Raw genomic sequence first — 5000 nt, forward strand, 5'->3', positions numbered from 1 at the left:
GCTCACAATCACAACCACACGTCAGCCAGACACTCTTATCACGCACTACTCTCTGCCTGTAACAGGCACAGAGACAATATGTAAGCACCAGCATGGAACAACACCCAGTGCATCCTCTCCGCCACATTAGACTATCCACACTATCATAACCAGACCGGGAGGTCCACTCACAAAACAGAATATCCCACCCTTCCGACAACCACCATTGCTCAGCTAAGCCACCAACACCCACACATGTCCTACACAGGGGTACACCCAACATCACAATACTGCCTCCTGTCACAGCACACAAACAATGGCAGGAATGAAAGACACAGGTCTGCCACAAGCATGGAATCAGAGCGCCGCCTGTTATGAGCCAAAGGTGCACCCTGACGTGGCAAATCAGATGATGCCGCAGTCATTTACTTACGATAATCACAATCAACAAACCGCCCCCCCCCCCCCCCAAAACACCTTTCCTTACAACAATGTGTACCTTAACCTAACCCGTATTGTGCCTTAACCTAACCCGTATTGTGCCTTAACCTAACCCGTATTGTGCCTTAACCTAACCCGTATTGTCCCTTAACCTAACCCGTATTGTGCCTTAACCTAACCCGTATTGTGCCTTAACCTAACCCGTATTGTGCCTTAACCTAACCCGTATTGTGCCTTAACCTAACCCGTATTGTGCCTTAACCTAACCCACGTTGTGCCTTAACCTAACCCACGTTGTGCCTTAACCTAACCCACGTTGTGCCTTAACCTAACCCACGTTGTGCCTTAACCTAACCCACGTTGTGCCTTAACCTAACCCACGTTGTGCCTTAACCTAACCCACGTTGTGCCTTAACCTAACCCGTATTGTGCCTTAACCTAACCCGTATTGTGCCTTAACCTAACCCGTATTGTGCCTTAACCTAACCCGTATTGTGCCTTAACCTAACCCGTATTGTGCCTTAACCTAACCCGTATTGTGCCTTAACCTAACCCGTATTGTGCCTTAACCTAACCCGTATTGTGCCTTAACCTAACCCGTATTGTGCCTTAACCTAACCCGTATTGTGCCTTAACCTAACCCACGTTGTGCCTTAACCTAACCCACGTTGTGCCTTAACCTAACCCACGTTGTGCCTTAACCTAACCCACGTTGTGCCTTAACCTAACCCACGTTGTGCCTTAACCTAACCCACGTTGTGCCTTAACCTAACCCACGTTGTGCCTTAACCTAACCCACGTTGTGCCTTAACCTAACCCACGTTGTGCCTTAACCTAACCCATATTGTGCCTTAACCTAACCCATATTGTGCCTTAACCTAACCCATATTGTGCCTTAACCTAACCCATATTGTGCCTTAACCTAACCCATATTGTGCCTTAACCTAACCCATATTGTGCCTTAACCTAACCCATATTCTGCCTTAACCTAACCCATATTGTGCCTTAACCTAACCCATATTGTGCCTTAACCTAACCCATATTGTGCCTTAACCTAACCCATATTGTGCCTTAACCTAACCCGTATTGTGCCTTAACCTAACCCGTATTGTGCCTTAACCTAACCCGTATTGTGCCTTAACCTAACCCGTATTGTACCTTAACCTAACCCGTATTGTACCTTAACCTAACCCGTATTGTGCCTTAACCTAACCCGTATTGTGCCTTAACCTAACCCGTATTGTGCCTTAACCTAACCCGTATTGTGCCTTAACCTAACCCGTATTGTGCCTTAACCTAACCCGTATTGTGCCTTAACCTAACCCGTATTGTGCCTTAACCTAACCCGTATTGTGCCTTAACCTAACCCGTATTGTGCCTTAACCTAACCCGTATTGTGCCTTAACCTAACCCGTATTGTGCCTTAACCTAACCCGTATTGTGCCTTAACCTAACCCGTATTGTGCCTTAACCTAACCCACGTTGTGCCTTAACCTAACCCACGTTGTGCCTTAACCTAACCCACGTTGTGCCTTAACCTAACCCACGTTGTGCCTTAACCTAACCCACGTTGTGCCTTAACCTAACCCACGTTGTGCCTTAACCTAACCCACGTTGTGCCTTAACCTAACCCACGTTGTGCCTTAACCTAACCCACGTTGTGCCTTAACCTAACCCACATTGTGCCTTAACCTAACCCATATTGTGCCTTAACCTAACCCATATTGTGCCTTAACCTAACCCATATTGTGCCTTAACCTAACCCATATTGTGCCTTAACCTAACCCATATTGTGCCTTAACCTAACCCATATTGTGCCTTAACCTAACCCATATTGTGCCTTAACCTAACCCATATTGTGCCTTAACCTAACCCATATTGTGCCTTAACCTAACCCATATTGTGCCTTAACCTAACCCATATTGTGCCTTAACCTAACCCATATTGTGCCTTAACCTAACCCATATTGTGCCTTAACCTAACCCATATTGTGCCTTAACCTAACCCATATTGTGCCTTAACCTAACCCATATTGTGCCTTAACCTAACCCATATTGTGCCTTAACCTAACCCATATTGTGCCTTAACCTAACCCATATTGTGCCTTAACCTAACCCATATTGTGCCTTAACCTAACCCATATTGTGCCTTAACCTAACCCATATTGTGCCTTAACCTAACCCATATTGTGCCTTAACCTAACCCATATTGTGCCTTAACCTAACCCATATTGTGCCTTAACCTAACCCATATTGTGCCTTAACCTAACCCATATTGTGCCTTAACCTAACCCATATTGTGCCTTAACCTAACCCATATTGTGCCTTAACCTAACCCATATTGTGCCTTAACCTAACCTATATTGCGCCTTAACCTAACCCATGTTGCGCCTTAACCTAACCTATGTTGCGCCTTAACCTAACCTACGTTGCGCCTTAACCTAACCTACGTTGCGCCTTAACCTAACCTATATTGCGCCTTAACCTAACCTATATTGCGCCTTAACCTAACCTATATTGCGCCTTAACCTAACCTATATTGCGCCTTAACCTAACCTATATTGCGCCTTAACCTAACCTATATTGCGCCTTAACCTAACCCACGTTGCGCCTTAACCTAACCCACGTTGCGCCTTAACCTAACCCACGTTGCGCCTTAACCCAACCCACGTTGCGCCTTAACCCAACCCACGTTGCGCCTTAACCCAACCCACGTTGGGCCTTAACCCAACCCACGTTGCGCCTTAACCCAACCCACGTTGGGCCTTAACCCAACACACGTTGGGCCTTAACCCAACACACGTTGGGCCTTAACCCAACACACGTTGGGCCTTAACCCAACACACGTTGGGCCTTAACCCAACACACGTTGGGCCTTAACCCAACACACGTTGGGCCTTAACCCAACACACGTTGGGCCTTAACCCAACACACGTTGGGCCTTAACCCAACACACGTTGGGCCTTAACCCAACACACGTTGGGCCTTAACCCAACACACGTTGGGCCTTAACCCAACACACGTTGGGCCTTAACCCAACACACGTTGGGCCTTAACCCAACACACGTTGGGCCTTAACCCGCTCTGTAATTGTCATACGACGCGTTAAATTAGTGTAGTGTTGCCTAACTGCAACCCCCGCAATATAGTTTGCTACTCGCACTGCCTGGTCCCCAGTGTATCGCTTCATGTTAAACACCTTGCAGCGATACACTGTAATGTGGATGGCAGCAGGACGTACATGCTCAATGCCCTTCGCAGTTGTTCATTGGCATTCGCATGGCGAAGCACTTAGCCTACGCTGTGGTACGGCCTGTGTCAACTGTCCGCTGATGTTGTACGTCCAAATCACACACTGTACTGCACATTGGTCCTCATGTACTGAATGATACATCGTGGTACATGTGACCGTACAACGACTGCGCCAACAACGGCGAACCATGCGGTCCAACTGTTGTGCACTCAGCTATGTGTCGTCTCCCTATAAGAGCCGGATTGCAGTGTGGTATGCCCTGGATGGCGATCAGCATGAGCCGTCTGTTGATGTAGTGGCGCGTGTTGTCAGACGTAGTCGTCTCTTCTCACACACCGTGACAGCATGGTGCACTGCGTTCCACATCTGCGACATGCGACAGAGGCCGGTTGACAGTCGTTCGCGCAATGGACATCGCATACGTACGGGGGCCACCTTCCACGTGTTCGCGAAGCGTGCACATGTTGTTGCGTGTATGTGGGCAGACATAGTGTGTCGTGACACCTGACACAGGCATGCAACAATCGTTGAATTTGCAAATGGCGATGGACGTCTACGTTTGCTGGTGACGTTACGCAAATGAACAACTGGTAAACCGTTGTGGTGCGGTTGTTCTCGCTAGAGGTGAATCAGTGATGGCGACGATCGGTTGAGCTACCAACCGGTTGTTTCAGCGATACCCACCATGCCCACGAACGTGAATGGCATGTGGGTGTGAAGCGATACGCGGCGGTGGCTGGGTGGGACCGTCCCCGGCCGGTGAGGGGGGGCCTCCCGGCGTGCTGGCCGCGCGGTGCGTGGGCGCACGCGCTACAGCCGGCTGGTGGGGGCGGCCAGTGGCAGGCGCGCCGGCCGACGGAGGCGGCAGGCGGCGCAGCTGCGCGCCGGCGCACCCTGCACGCGGCGCCGTGCGGCCAAAGTAGGTCCTCGCGGGCCCGGTGCGAAGCGCGGTGGACATCTGCAGTGTGCTGGTCCGATTGAGGACTGTGTGCGCTGAGGATGCGCCGCCGCCCGGCGCTCGGCGCCGCGACGCCGTCTGCTGCTCGGTCGCCTCTGCGGTTCTCGCAGGTGGTTTGTATCGCAGCTGTGCGGACGTGTTGGCGCGTGCGCTGTGCTGGGAGAGTTCGCTTCGGCACCCAAGTGGGGCTTTTGTCCTTCTGTGGCGCTGGCGTTGGAGCTGCCGGCCACCGTAGGTGGCGCGTGTTGTCTCCCGCCGGCAATGCCACGACAGCACGCTCCCGGGCCTCTGTCGGCAGCGGCAAGCTCAGTTGGGAGCACGGGTGGTCGCACCTAAAGCGTCTACTCGCCAAACTCCGGGCGATTGCGCC

The sequence above is a fragment of the Schistocerca americana genome, unplaced genomic scaffold, assembly GCF_021461395.2.
Source record: "Schistocerca americana isolate TAMUIC-IGC-003095 unplaced genomic scaffold, iqSchAmer2.1 HiC_scaffold_456, whole genome shotgun sequence".
Lineage (NCBI taxonomy): Eukaryota > Metazoa > Arthropoda > Insecta > Orthoptera > Acrididae > Schistocerca > Schistocerca americana.